We start from the raw sequence: 16,038 nt of genomic DNA, 5'->3' as shown, positions 1-16,038 counted from the left end.
CAAGACCATGGAACGTGTGTGTGGGCGTCGTGGTTTGTCCCTGTTTCTCGTGGTTCATTGCGAGGAGCCGGGAGCCACACACAGGGTGCATTTGCGCCCATCAGGAGTGGAGTAGGGGGAGCGGGGAAATTAATTTAAAAATTTAAAAACTTACCTTTTGTGCACGAACATTCATGTGCTCTGCTCCTCTAAGGGGGAAAAATGGCGGGCATGACATCCTCTCCCTCCGAGGTCGTCACGCACCGCGTGTAAACACAGGGGGAGATCTCGCAATAAAAATATTGCGAGATCCTCACCCCTCTGTCGTGCTAGACCAGGTAGGTCTTGCTGATGTTTCAGTGTCTTCTGTATCAGTATTGCCTGCTTTGCCTGGCAGCTGCTCTCCAGGGTGTTAGGCACAGGTTTCCACCACCACATGCTACTTCATCCTTCTAACAGAAGATGCCAAGGATTGGACATGGGACCCTCTGCATTGGCCCTTCTTCCACTTCTTTTTTTTAAAAAAATATTTTTAATTGCAAATATAAAAACTGAAATAGTAACATAATACAGAAACAAGAAATGAAAAGAATGATAGATTACATATGCTTTTTTTTTAAGAAAAAGAAAATGCTACACAAACCAACAGTATAAAATACATAGTACAAAAAATTTAACATTGTTATTAGGCAGTTCTTTTATTTATTTATTTATTTAAAACATTTATATCCCGCCCTATATCATTAAGATCTCGGATAAAAGCATACAGTATAAAACAATAAATATGCACAGTTGAAAACAAATTAAACCATGAACCAAGTAAAAACAATATATAATTTAAAAGCAGTAAAAGCAGGATAATTAAAAGATAATTAATTAATTAATTAATTAATTGGGAGGATAGATCCCCAATCAAGTCTATTTATTTTAATTCTTGTTATAATTTTTTTCTCCAGAGAAACTATTGTAACCATAAGCCATTAAAGGAAGTTCAAACCCATGCTGATGCTGTTGTTTTGTGTGTGTAATAAAAGACGACCATTCTGCAGCAAAACTGACTTTTTTCTTTTGTCCTCTTAATACTCACATATGTTGTATAAGTTTCTCTGAGAGTGCTATTTCCCACACTGTACCGTACCACTATTATATTCGATCCTTTTGCCTCCTTCCAGCATTTAACTATCAGCATACATGCTGCTATTAAGAGATACCCAATTTGCATTTTTTGTGTAACATAGTTTGGATTTGGCCATCAAATTTATTAAGTAATGCCAATTCCGGTGTTTTTATTACTGTTTTTTCCATTATGATGAATATTTCTTTGAAAATTTCAGTCCAAAAGCTTTGAATACATTCACAGCCTCATGTGAACATTGGATCCCTGGACCGCACATCCTCTCCAGCACAATGGTGAGTAACACTTGTCTATCTTTGCTATTCTGGACGGTGTTAAGCACCATTTTTGTAATGTTTTAAGCGATATTTCTGTACATTTAGCTAACATGGCTTTAAAAGGGATTTTTCCTCACATGTTGCTCCAGTATTCTTGATCTATTTTAATAGCCCAGACAGATTCCCAGCAAGTTTGTAGTACTTGTTGTGCTCCTAAATCCAGTTTAAGTAGCAATCTATATAGAGTAGTTATTTGCCCTTTATCTTTTTTCTGCTGTGTTAACTATCATTCTTTCAAAATCTGCCAAGTTTCTGGAGTCTTGCTGTATGATGTACTGCTTTCTAATAAATGTGGATAGTGGATACCACACTACCATGTAATATTTGTATTCCTCAATGATATCCTCCAGATAGTCCTAGATAGGGGTAATAAAGCTGTACAATAATGCATTAATCTATCTAGTTGATTGTTGTTTAAAGGCTTTTTGTTTATCATTCTCTCTTTTAGGTAAAAATCCAAGTGTCCACAAATTGGTATCAATGGAGTTATCGCAGGCATCAATGATTCCTTTCTATATTTCCAGACTTTTAATATAGAAATAATACTTATGCGTTGTTGTTGTTGTTGTTGTTGTATGCCCTTTTTCATTTCTTTTTTAATGAAAGGTAGTGATGTGAGAGCTGTATCTTGAAATAAAGCTTTTTTTATACAAACCCAATGTTTGTCTTAGGAATCCTTGATTATAGACATTGAGGCCTTTGCTAGACCTACCTGGGAATCTGTGTGGGAGGAGGGGTGAGCCCGCGGTACAAGTAGAGCAGGCTGCCGTTCCAATCCAGACATCAGATGTGACGGGCTGCAGGAAAGCCCCGTCATGTCTGCCATTTTTGTTTGTTTGTTTGTTTGTTTCTTTAAAGGGGCCGCTGCGCAGGAACACTTGAGTGGCAATGATTTTTTTTAAAAAAAATGTCGCTGCTCCCCCCGGCCCCGATCTCTCCCCCCTGGCCATGATCTCTCCCCCTGCCCCGATGGGCACAGCGCTCCTGAGGAGTGCTGTGCCCCACCCGCCACTTTTCCAGGCTACTCACAAGTAATTGCAATAGCCAGGAAAAGCAGAGGAACGGTCTACACTAGGGTGACCATATTTTGGAAACCAAAAAGGAGGACAAAATGGCCACCCTCAGGAGGCGTGGCCACCCCAACATGCCCACCCCCAAGGCGGAGCCAACTCAACATGTCCAGCCCCCAAGGGAGCGTGGCCTCAGTCACATTTATTTATTTATTACATTTTTATATTGCCCAATAGCCGAAGCTCTCTAGGTGGTTCACAAAAAGTAAATGATAGCAACCAATGAGTGCCAAAGGCACACAACTACTATAATAATATACTAAATACTAAAAAAAGAATTAACACTTACATAAATCCATTTCTTTATTTTTATAACATAATAAACAACCACAACCAGCAATCATCACCAGCAAGAGAAGGAGCATTATTAATATTAGAATCAGCATCCATTATCACCATCACCAGCAAGAGAAGGAGCATTATTAACAAATGAAGCAGAAAATTCATATTAACAAATGAAGCAGAAAAATCTAGTACAATAAAAAGAAAGCCATACCGTAAAATAACCATAATCTCAAAGACATAGGGCTCATCTACACCAAGCAGGATATAACACTATGAAAGTGGTATGGAAGTGGTGTATAAAAGGCAGGAGCCACACTACTGCTTTATAGTGGTACTGTAGTGCACTGACAATTGTTGGGGCCCATGACACATCTATACCAAGCAAGATACTACATTATAAAAGCGGTTATGAAAGCAGTATATGGTACATGTCATACCATATGGTATGTCATACCATGTCATACCATCATCAACAACAACAAAAAGGGTTGTTGATGATGATGATGATGATGATGATTTACATTTATATACCGCCCCGTAGCCAAAACTCTCTGGGTGGTTTACAAAAGTTTAAAACAGTGAATGTTAAAAACTAACACACAAAATTTAAAACCATAAAAAGCAGGAGGGAGGAAGCAAGCCCGCCACAGCCACGTACCTTGTTTCCTGATGAACTGAACCGGGCTGCTGCTTTGTCCACCTGGGCTCCGCTTGAAGCAGGGAGGGGAGGTGAGGGGAGCTATTCTCAGAAGTCCCTGGGCCGATCTGAATCAAGCTCCCTACCCCACCCCACCCCGTGCAGGCCCGGGTGCCGGGAAGAAGCCTGGGCCCAGCCGAGCATAAATATATTGTGTGGAGGACTTCCTGTATGATTCAGCTCCTTCTTAGGCGTAAAGCTGTGCCAGGTGACAGCAATCAGAATCAAGACCTAAAGTCTTCCCCACCCCCCATAAATTTGCTCTACCCATCTTTAAAATGTCTATGTTACAGTTTGTATTTTATTTAGCTTATGCTGAGCCATATACACTATAATGAAAATATTTGTCATCTTTGTCAATCTATATAATTTACAAAAATATACTTGTTTCATTTTAAAATATAGGTTAGTTGAGTTAAACGTAAAATTATTACATTCCAGTATAACCAGAACTGTGTGATCTTTTCTTGTGCTCTCCATAACTTCATAAAATGAAATTTGGAGCACAATGCTATGCATGTTAAGCCAGAAAAAAGTGCTACAACTCCCAGCCTCCCCTACATACCATGGCTGATTGAGAAATGCTGGGAGATGTAGGACATTTTTCTATCTAAATATACATAGGATTGGGCCCTTAATTGTTTATCTGGAGCAACATAGCAGCCACCAAGAACAGTGCTGAAGCATTTCTTTGAAAGGAGTGTTGGCTACAAATAATAAAATGTTTAAGCTTTAATAAAAAGATGAAATATAAAAGCTGCAACTTTATATAGGAGTTGAAGACCACCAGAGGTGATAGATAGGCAGTCAGAATTTGAAATGATTTAAGACCATGCTCATAAAACTGCCATTCATGCAATACTCTGGAAAGGGGCTGGGGGATGTATGGCCCTCCAGATGATGTTATAGTGCAACTCCATCAGCCTTAGAGAGTCAAGAGAGGAGATGGGAGTTGCAGTCCGACAACATCTAGACCCGGGGCTAGAAAATGCAATTTGTGATGAGAGCCTGCCAGCTACTGTTTTCATCTGGTCTTTAAAAAAAAAATACTCCCAGAGTGTCTCTATATTAAGGGATATCATGTTGTTTACCCAGGGCTATTGTGCTCCTTGGTTCTTTGGTGCAATTGATATGGGCTGCATTACATGAGAGGAGAGGGGCAATGAGGTGGAAGTTCCTGCAGTTTTCCAGGGCTCCTTTAAACAGCAGACACATTTGAATCAAAGAGGTGTAATGTACATTTGAGAGAAGCATATGATATATAGTAGGGGTGTGCACGGACCCCCCGCTCCGCTTCACTTGCAGATCCGCCATTTTCCGGATCGGGCCGCTCCGCCCCGCCCCCGCTCTGCCCACTTCCGCTCCGCTCCGCCCGGAGCTCCGGATCCGGAGCTCCGTTTCCCCCCCCCCCATAGGCTTGCATTGAAAGCTAAAAAATTATACAACTTTTTTTCTGTTCAAGTTAGAAACCTCATGTTTGGCACCATGACACCTCATGGGGATATACACACGCACGCCAAGTTTCAAAGCAATCCCATCATCCCCTGATTTTTGGGGAATTTTTGAAAATCGGGCACCCCACACACAACATCCCTGCGAGGTGGGCAGGGGAGGAGGGAGGGAAGGCAGGCAGGCATGCAGCTGGCATTTCTGGGGGCATAAGGAAATGAGCCAAGGATAAGCCAGTAATGCATATAAAATGGAATAAATCAATCAATAAACAAAGGAGGGGTGGAATTAAAAGAAGCAGTGTTGCTCAATAAACAGCAAGAAGAATTTTTTTAAAAAGGCTATATCTGTCTTTTACCAGCAATAGGGGGACGTGCCCGGGGAGGGGGAAGTAGCTGCCAGTTCAAGACAGCCACCAACAGCTCTGAGAAGAAGTAAAACGCTCACTTCAACTCATAACAGGCATTGCTCTACCACTGAAAAGTGACCATTCACTTCAACTCATGATAGGCATTGCTCCACCATTTTACTCTCTTTGGAAGGCTCTAATGGCCTTCCAGTGCAGGAGAGAGTGGGGGCACGTCCACAATGAGATGCCCTAGGGGAGCTCATCCCCTTGCACCACATCGATTCAGTTGTTCACCAAGGTTAGGGTGGGGAGCAGTGCTGTGTTTCTATCTCTTATTCTTGGCTTAGTATATGATTTCAGGTTGTGTTTGTGCATTTGGTGGGGCTACTGTTTTAAAAAACACGGGGAAAAGCCCGTTCAGATGAAGAAAGAGAAGTTTCCCAGAATCCCAAGTTACCTGTTTTGCCTATGCCCTCCTCCAACTGTGGGATCATCATGACCGGGAGCTGACTCTGCCCCTCAGCCCTTTGAAAAAGGTATTTTTCCCGCCGATTTTTTAAAAACTTCTAGCCCGCGACCCGTACGATGCAGAAAGTTGAGAGTGGTCTCAAAATGACCCCCATCCACGACTCTCTGTGCACAAGAATTTTCAGAATGATAGCTTAAACCCCCCCCCCCAGTTATGCCCGATTCTTTCCCTCAATGCAATCCTATGGGCGAAAAGCCGAAAACGCAGTTTGAGCCGCGCGGTTGACCCGATTTTCACAAAAATATAGCCCGCGACCCAGACAACGCAGAGAGGTGAGAGTGGTCTCAAAATGACCCCCATCCACGACTCTCTGTGCACAAGAATTTTCAGAATGATAGCTTCAAAAACAACGTAGTTATGCGCGATTATTTGCCGCAATGCAATCCTATGGCGAAATGTTTTCAAGATGGCGACCGGAGCGCTCCGCCTGAACTCGGAGCTCCGAAAAATGGTCGCTTCTCTTCGCCTTGCTTCTAGGGGGTCCGCGGTCCGCTCCTACTCCGCCTCTGGGTAAGGCGGAGCAGGCCAATCCGCTACTGCTTCTACGCTCCTAATCGGAGCGGAGCACATCCCTAATATATAGGCCTTGTTCACAACAAGTAATACGACCCTAACAACTAATAGTTAAAATCATGTAGCAGCAAGTCCATGCACTGCCACCCATCCGCTCACCCCTTCCACTTTCCATCCACCAACACTTCCATTTTCCATCCACCTTCATTAACCCACCCTCTGGAAAACCCTCCCTCGTGCGGTTCAGGAGGCTGAAAATGTAGTAACTTTTAAACGCCTCCTAAAAACATATATTTTTAAACAAGCCTTCCCTCAACTGTAATTTATTCTGGTCTTATGTGATTTTAAAGTTTTAAAATGGATTTTATAGTTTTAGTTGTATACTGCCTAGAGAACTTAGGCTGCTGGGCAGTATAAATATGTAATAAATAAATAACACAAGAACGTTCCCCAATGTGCCAACCAGAACGACAAACCATGCGCTAGTCAATAAGGCTCCTCTATTCTTCTCTTCCATCAAAAAACATTTCAATAAAGAATGTTTCTTACACAATCCATAAATTGGTATTATGCACAAACCAGAACATACTAAGTACTGTGTATGTGCTTAATCATACTTCTAAAACAGCTCCTACTTCTAAAACAGTTAAAACTATCATCCAAAAATGTTTCAATTGGATAATAAAGATTTTGAGAACGCACCTGAACATGGGTCACTTCTGCCTAGTTACCTACACAAAGTAGCAGAACATGGATTTTTCACCTAATTCTGTTGCATTTATATGGAAAATTCTAACACTTGAATGTAAAGACAGGATCAGGGAGCTGGAAGACGTTCTATATGAAATTATCCACAATAAACAGTGTTTAAAATGTTTGTATTTACCTTTCAATTAAAGGTAGAAATTATCAACATGGCATTCAATTTAAAACAGACCATAATAAAATAAAGTATGATAAGATCCAAGGACTCTGAGCTTATGAAAACTGCATTACTAGGAGACTTACCAAAGGACAGTATTTACAAGCAACTCCTTCCATGTTTATACTACCCTTCCATAGTATAAAAATTAAATGTTCACTTCTCCCTATTTCCACCCCAGGGTGGGTCAGGGATAGAATTAAGCAAAATGTGGCTCAGATTCACTTCTCAGATAAATACAAGCTGTCTTTAAGACATGTATGCCAGTGTTTAACTTCAAAAGGCAAACTTTTAAAATTCATAAAAATAGAGACAGCAACAAAACAGCCCACCACCACCACCACCAAAAAAAACCCCACTCAGGATCTAAATACCAGCAGCAAAACATAATGTCATAACTCAAATGATTCTGAAAACCTTTTGAAATAACATTCTTGTAACCTGATGCATGGCTATTAATAGAAAATGAGAAGAGACTCCCAAGGGAGCAGGTCCCATAACTCAGGTGCATTTACAGAGTGCTTTAAGTCCCTTTTTGTTGGCAGGTTTATTGTGTGCCTATCAGCTATAGAACCGGTAGAGATTTAAGGGGTGCAGCATTACCTCCATCCCTACACCTCTATGGAATTTCCTCCTGTCAAGCAGCTAGAGAAGGAGCAGCAATTTATGGTGCAATCCGATCCATGCTTACTCAGAAGTAAATCTCACTGTGCTCACCTCCAGGCTCCGCTGCAACAGCGCTGCGTTCAGCTGGGTGTGTGCAGCCCGGTATTGCGAAGCCGCCAGGAGCAGTAACTTCATACAAGCTGCTGCACCTCTGGACCCCACAGATGATGACGGCACCCGCCTGCGCCTCTCAAAAACTCGTATTTGGCGCCCTGGCCTCCATTTTGCTGTTGCTGCCCACTCCGAGAAAGCGCCGCTGGCACCAGCCGGAAGCCACCTCTCCTCCGCTGGGTCTCGGTGCATGCTGGGAGCGGGCAACGGGTCTCCCAGCTCCTCCCCGCCAGCACAGAGGAGAAGGGGAGGGCGTCGCCAGGGGGCGGGGGCTGCAAGGCCCGTTCTCGGAGAACGTGTCTCCCAGCTCCTTCCCCCCCGCGACGCCAGTCTACTCCTCTGTGCTGACGCGCTGGCGCCACCATAGAGGAAAAGGGGAGAGTGTCGCTGGGGGACGCAGGGCTGGGCCAGGGCCCCGATTTTCCCGGGCATTTGGGGGGATTTTGAAATCTCCCCCCGGATCCTGCTTGGGGGCGGGATTTCCGGTCATGTCCGGGCCAATCCGGACATTTGGTCACCCTAGTCTACACGAACACGGTCTCAGGCTCAGCCTGAGGCTGTGAGAAATACCGGGCTACAACTGGAGCCCGTTACCCTGGGGCAAGAGAGGGTTGACCCCTGCCTGAGCCTGGGAGCACCTGTGCAACATCTGGATGCACAGGGGTAAGCCAGGGGTTCATCCCGAGCTAACCCGTGGTCTAGCAAAGGCCTAAGTGTCTAAGCTGATAGGCTTCATGATATGGTTTTAATTGGGATATTCCCCATCCTCCTTCCTCTATCCTCCTATATCTTAAAATTTTTGGTTGAGAAAGAACAAAAATCTCTGCATGCTGTGTTTTTCAGTGTTTCATGGGAAAATGGCATTTCAATTTACATATGAGCAAAAGTCATCATATTTTATTCAGAACAAAGCAAACAAGGAAGCTATTATTCAGTTGAGGAAGTTCTATTGGGAAGGAGATATTCCAGTAGCAGATACACATTTAGGCATGCATCAGCAACTGGTACATGGTCTGCAAAGGCAAACGGTGCAGCTAGTGTACGTGTACAGTTGGAGGATATCCACAGCCCTCGATTGAAACCAGGGGGCAGTGCTTGGGCAAGGGGTGGCAAGGCCCATGGAGGATGCCCAACCCTCTATAGGCTGGAGTCAGCAACGCCAAAAGCCACATTAGGGCCACTTATCAGAGGTGTCTCTCCCCTGGTGTACAGGAAGGAGGAGGAAGATGACCACTCCTTCCCATGGTGAGCCACTGAGAGAAGAGAGAGGAGCAGATGGAGGAGAACCACAAGTGCCAACACACCACAGCAGTAGAGTGGGGCACCCCAGAGACACATCACAACAGTCTGTGGCAGGTCCCACTTGTTAACTTCAAATTGTAAGCTCCTTGCAGCAGAGACCTGTTTGCTTGTATTCTGTAAAGTGTCACACATACAGATGGTGTTATATAAATTAAATAATCACAATCGCAATGCATGTTTAACGTGATCAACAATATCTCCTGCATGCCTCCTCCAAAGCAGCAGGGACCACCCTATCATGCAATGATGCGTTCACCACTCACCACTCACCCAGTCGGTCAGTTTCCCACAGCTAGCTTGAAGAAGCCAAGACAGGCAAAGGTCAAGAGAGCATGTGGTGGGATGCCAGCTGTAACAGAAGCCCGAGTCAATCGGAGCTTCCCACTGGGTCTGCTATGGGGTTCCACACTCCCCAGCCCGCCCCAGTACCCTGCGTTCGTGGGACCGGCAAATTCTGGAATAAAGACACACAGACACACCGAAATGGCCAAAGCAAGATTTAATACATAGGAGTTACAACTAACACATAAGGCCTTGGCCTGTAGCAGCAATAGGGGAGACAAGGGGGGGTAAAGGGAAAAGAGGGGGAAAGGGGAGTGGATGAGGTAGAATTAAAGCAGGTATAACTAACCACAATTCCATCTAAAAAGCATGCAGCCACACCACTAGGCTCCCCCCCTTCTACAGCCAAACAGTGGCTAGCTTTTGTCCCAGAAAACCAGACTCTAAAACATAACAAAACCCTAACTTTCCTTAAGCACCCCGGTTGGGTTGCCTCTGACATTCTTCGTCGCCCCGGGCCGAAGACCTCGAATCCTAATCCAATTACCCTTTTTATTCTTATTCCTCCCGGCTGCTCCAGCCCCCCCTCCCTGATGAGATGTGCTTGATCTTTTCACACACCAGGTCCAATTAGCTCGACTAGGAGATAGCATGCAGGTGCGAGGCCTCTAACTGACCTTGGGGCTTTGAGAAGCTCCGGCCTCCGGAATCTCAACTCCTACTCTTTTCCCACATACCAAAGCCGGGTCCTGGCGCCAGCCGGGTCATAAACATATCCCACCAGATACCAACCATAAAACATATCAAACTAATCCTTATCTACCCATCACACGATAATTCACTCCCTAACAGGAAAACCGATACAATTTAAGACTTAGCAACACTTCACAACTCCCTGGTTCTTCACACGCCCCCTTTTGGAAGATGAGTCTTGAGGGATAATCCCTCAAGACCCTCATCTCAAATCCTAAATCTACTGTCTTCAACTCTGCTCTTCAGCCCCATAGGCCCGGGACAGCCCATCTGCCAATATGTTATCCCGGCCCCGAATGTGGGACACTTCAAAATTGTAATCCTGAAGAGCTAAACTCCAACGCAACAACTTCCCATTCGACCCTTTCATCCGAGACAGCCAACACAAAGGGGAATGGTCGGTCTGGAGCTTAAAAGGCCGTCCCCAAACATAAGGTCTCAGCTTACCTAGGGCCCAAACAATGGCCAAACACTCCTTTTCAATAGTCGACAACGCTCTCTATCGTTGCAACAACTTCTTACTCAAATACACCACTGGATGCAACTGCTGATCTGGCCCCTCTTGTAGCAACACTGCCCCCACCCCCGTGTCTGACGCATCTGTCTGCAACACAAAACCCTTCTGAAAATCAGGGGCCAACAAAATGGGCGCAGTCATCAGCCGATCCTTCAGCAAATCAAAGGCCTGCTGACAGCTAGGGGTCCACTGTACTTGCACTGGCTTACGCTTCTGACACAAATCTGTAAGGGGGGTGGCCACTGTACTAAAATGGGGCACAAACCGGCGGTAATACCCTGCAAGACCTAAGAACGATTGGACCTGTTTCTTGGTCCGCGGCACGGGCCAGTCCCGAATAGACTGAATTTTAGCTTCCAGGGGCTTAATACTACCTCCCCCCACCCGATGCCCCAAGTACACCACCTCCCCCAATCCAAACTGGCACTTTGACACTTTTACGGTCAGGTTGGCCTTCTGAATGCACTGTAGCACTTGCCGCACATGGGACACGTGCTCCCCACAAGTCTGAGAGTAGATCGCCAAATCATCCAAGTAGGCACAGGCAAAATTCCCCAATCCATCCAATAACCCATCCATAAGTCTCATAAATGTAGCAGGTCCATTCTTTACTCCAAGGGTAACACAGTAAACTTAAACAATCCTTTATGAGTCACAAAAGCCGATTTCTCCACAGCCCCTTCATCCAAGGGTACCTGCCAATAGCCCTTGGTCAAGTCCAGAGTGGTAATAAACTTCGCGCCCCCGAGCTGTTCGATCAGAGCGTCCGATCGGGGCATAGGATAAGGATCCAATTGGGTCAACTGGTTCACACATCTGTAATCCACACAGAAACGCACCCCTTGGCCTTGGGCCTTGGCCACAAGGACCACGGGGGAGGACCACGAACTTTGCGAAGGCCTAATCACACCCAGGGCTAACATCTCCTGGAGCTCCCGCTCAATATCAAGAGCATGCTGCCCGGCAGCCCGGTAAGGCAATGACCGAATGGGGGGATGATCTCCAGTATAGATGGAGTGCTTAGCAAGGGAGGTTCACCCTGGGCAGTTGGAAAAAAGAGTCTGAAATTCCCCCTCCTGTCTCAACTCCGCCTGTTGGGTTGTCGAAAGAGAGGGGGATAATACTACACATTCCACCCCCTCCGCCTTCTGACACTCCTCCAACAAATCCATGGGCCCTTCCACCTCCCCCTTTAGTCCAAACACAAAATCTTGCCGATTAACATAAAGTTTTAACATATTTACATGAAACACCTTGGGCTGTCGGTTAGTCCCTGGGTATGCTAACAAATAATTCATATCGCCCAAGCGCTACTTAACCACTAGAGGGCCATCCCACTTAAGAGATAACTTGTCAGGTTTCACGGGCTTGAGAACTAATACTTGATCCCCCGGTTGAAATACACGGGTTCGGGCCGCCCGATCATACCACACCTTCTGAGCCTCCTGGGCACCCCCCAGATTCTTTTGTGCCACCTCCCGAATGGTTTTCAGCAGGTTCTGAAGCTTCTGCATAAACCCAACCACAGACTGGAGGCTACCTTCCACCTTACCCTCCCATTCCTCCCGAAGGAGGGTGAGGGGGCTACGTACCCACCTCCCAAACATCAACTCATTCGGGGCAAACCCGACACTCTCTTGAATTGTGTCATTATATGCGAAAGTCAGCATAGGAAGTCCTTGGTCCCAGTCTGTAGGATGTTCCACGGCAAACGCCTGCACCATTTTCCCCAACGTCTGATTAAACCTCTCCACCAGCCCATTAGTTTGATGATGATATGGAACAGAGAAAGCATGCTCCACACCGCCCAAGTCCCACATCTTCTACAGCAGCTGGGAAACAAACCCAGGCCCACGATCCGACAGGACAGCCCGGGGCATTCCTAGGCGGGAACAGACAGACAGCAGAGTTTTAGCCAAAACTTCAGCAGTGATGGACCTCAGGGCAATTGCCTCCGCATATCGAGTAGAGAAATCAATCACCGTCAAGATAAACCGCTTCCCAGTCTTGGTAGGGGGGGGGGGGGGAAGGGTCCCATCACATCCAACCCAATACACTCAAAGGGTGTCTCTATGGCCGGCAATGGATGTAGAGGCGCCTTCGGGTGGTCCCGATTGAAACTCACCCGCTGGCAGGTATCACAGGAGCGACAAAAATCCTTCACCACCTGGGCTATCGCGGGCCAGTAGAAATCTCTAGAGACCCGGTCCCGAGTTCTTTTCATCCCCAAATATCCCCCCCCCAAACCGTAGCATGGGCTAATTGCAGCACCGTTTGTCGAAAGCCTTGGGGCACTACCAACTGGCGCTGTATTGTCCATCGCTGTCCAGCCCCCTTTGGGGCAAACTCTTGATACAGAAAAAAAAAACCTTGCCAAAAGAAACGGGTGGCATGTTGAGGGGTAACGGCAACAATGCCACGTTCAGCCTCCTCCCGACACCCCGTCAGGGATGGATCACTTCGTTAGGCGGTGCTGATGGCTTTTTTGGAGCCCAGTTCCCCCAGCCCGGAGGTATTCCCAGCCGTCTCCATCGCGGATTGCTGGATGGGGCTAGCTTTGCTGGGGAGGGGAGCAACCACTTCTGTTTCCACCAAGCCGGGAGATCCTGCTTCTTCCTCCTCCCGCACCTGCTCGATCTCGCTGCTCCCGGGGGCTTCCTGTTCTCCCTGCTCCGGTTGCTGTTGGCGTGTTTGACTCCGAGTAACCGCCCCCATCTTAGCTGCCAAATAGGCAAGATCATTTCCTAGTAGGGAATTTCTGTGCACCAGAAAAGTCATTTCTCCTTTCCACGGGAATTTTAGCCAAAGGTAAAGAAACTGGGAGGGAACTATAGGGAGTTATGGTGTACTTTCGCCCCGGGGAGCATCTGGTCCGGCTTAACATATTTCTGGTCTATAGCGGACAGGGATGCGCTGGTATCACGCCAACCCCACCGCGTAATCCCATTGATTTTAATAGACTTACAGAAGTGTAACTGGCTCCATTTCACTTGCCCTGGCTGGGTTAGGGTCATCGCCGCCTCATCCGAACCGGGTCGTCTCGCCCGCGGGGAGGGAGGACCAGAAGCCGCCTCTTCACCTTCCCCCACTCCCTGCTCGGTCTCCCAGTCAGATCCTTCGTCCCCTCCTCCAACAGGAAGGGCATGGACTCTGCCCACCTTAGGCGCAGCCGGATTTTCCCCATGCTTCCTCGCTGCCAGCTTAGGGCAATCCCTCTTCAGATGGCCCTCCTCTTTACAATAAAAGCAGCCTGATGTCACCGGTGTGGACGTCGCCCAGGGGTTTCCTTCTCCTCTCCGACGCTCACCCCGGGATGGCCATGCCGTGGTTCCCGTCCCACTCTTGGCTCCACTGGCCGGCGGAGTAACTGTCATAGCGCCGCCGCCTCCCCGCTTAGGCAAGCTAGCTCGGCCCGCTTCTTTGCGCCGATACACTCCCATCTGATCAGCCAGCAGGGCCGCAGCACGCAGGGTGTTTGGGCGATGATCACTCACCAGCGCAGCTAAATCCTCTGGGAGAGCAGCATAAAATTGTTCCATATTCAGGGCCTCTACCATAGGAGGGAGGGGTTTAAACTTCGCCGCCTCAGCCCACTGGTTCATAGCCCTCGTGATCCGGTCTGCTAACGCGACACAAGTCTCCTTTGGTTCCAGTCTAATCGCCCTATATCTCTGGCGGCGACTTTCCGCAGATAAGGCAAAACGCTGACGGACCGTCTCCTTAAACTTCTCATAGTTTTGGACATCTTGCTTAGGGATCGTGCCCAACACATCCGCCAAATCCCCGCTCACCTGCGCCTGTAAAACAGCCATCCGCTGAGTTTGGGGCACATTTTGATCGTCATATGCTGTTTTGAACATCGCGAAGAAGCTGAAAGCATCTTGCCCTGGGCGATAAGTGGGGATTAATTTCCGATCAAAAGTCATGGCCCGCCAGCCCCTTTCTCTCTCCTGCAGCTGCAATTGTAACGCTCTCATTTGCAGCTGCATAGCGGCCATCTGTTGTCGTTGGAATTCATCTTGCTGCCTCCTCCTTCTCCGTTCCCACCGGCGGTGCTCGGCTTCCCTCTGCGACTCCTCCTGGTCGCTTCCACTTTCGGTGTCCCAAAGACTCTGCTCCAACATAGGGCCAGCATCCGCTGCTCATCTTGACACCTCTCCCGTCGCACCGACCTCCTCACCCGCCTCCGACGGCGGCGCTGACAATGGCGGGCTTCCTGCCGTGTCGGCTATCATTACCAGCAAGCCCTCCGGCACACTTGGACTCGCAGCAGTGGTAACCCCCCCTGTGTTCCCAGGCTCACTTGCTGCAGCCTGCATCTTATCTAGCCTCAAACTCTGTCTGGTTTTCCTAGACCTCCTATTCCCCCACTCACACCGTTTTTATTCCAAAAATTCCGGTCTCCAGCCCACCGCTAAGCCACCATGTAACGGAAGCCCGAGTCAATCAGAGCTTCCCACTGGGTCTGCTTAGGGGTTCCACACTCCCCAGCCCGCCCTAGTACCCTGCGTTCGTGGGACCGGCAAGTTCTGGAATAAAGACACACAGACACACCGAAATGGCCAAAGCAAGATTTAATACATAGGAGTTACAACTAACACATAAGGCCTTGGCCTGTAGCAGCAATAGGGGAGACAAGGGGGGGTAAAGGGAAAAGAGGGGGAAAGGGGAGTGGATGAGGTAGAATTAAAGCAGGTATAACTAACCACAATTCCATCTAAAAAGCATGCAGCCACACCACTAGGCTCCCCCCCTTCTACAGCCAAACAGTGGCTAGCTTTTGTCCCAGAAAACCAGACTCTAAAACATATCAAAACCCTAACTTTCCTTAAGCACCCCGGTTGGGTTGCCTCTGACGTTCTTCGTCGCCCCGGGCCGAAGACCTCGAATCCTAATCCAATTACCCTTTTTATTCTTATTCCTCCTGGCTGCTCCAGCCCCCCCTCCCTGATGAGATGTGCTTGATCTTTTCACACACCAGGTCCAATTAGCTCAACTAGGAGATAGCATGCAGGTGCGAGGCCTCTAACTGACCTTGGGGCTTTGGGAAGCTCCGGCCTCCGGAATCTCAACTCCTACTCTTTTCCCACATACCAAAGCCAGGTCCTGGCGCCAGCCGGGTCATAAACATATCCCACCAGATACCAACCATAAAACATATC

The sequence above is a fragment of the Elgaria multicarinata genome, chromosome 3, assembly GCF_023053635.1.
Source record: "Elgaria multicarinata webbii isolate HBS135686 ecotype San Diego chromosome 3, rElgMul1.1.pri, whole genome shotgun sequence".
In the NCBI taxonomy this organism is placed as follows: domain Eukaryota; kingdom Metazoa; phylum Chordata; class Lepidosauria; order Squamata; family Anguidae; genus Elgaria; species Elgaria multicarinata.
The sequence above is the reverse complement of the archived record's forward strand: the minus strand, read 5'-3'. Positions refer to the sequence as shown.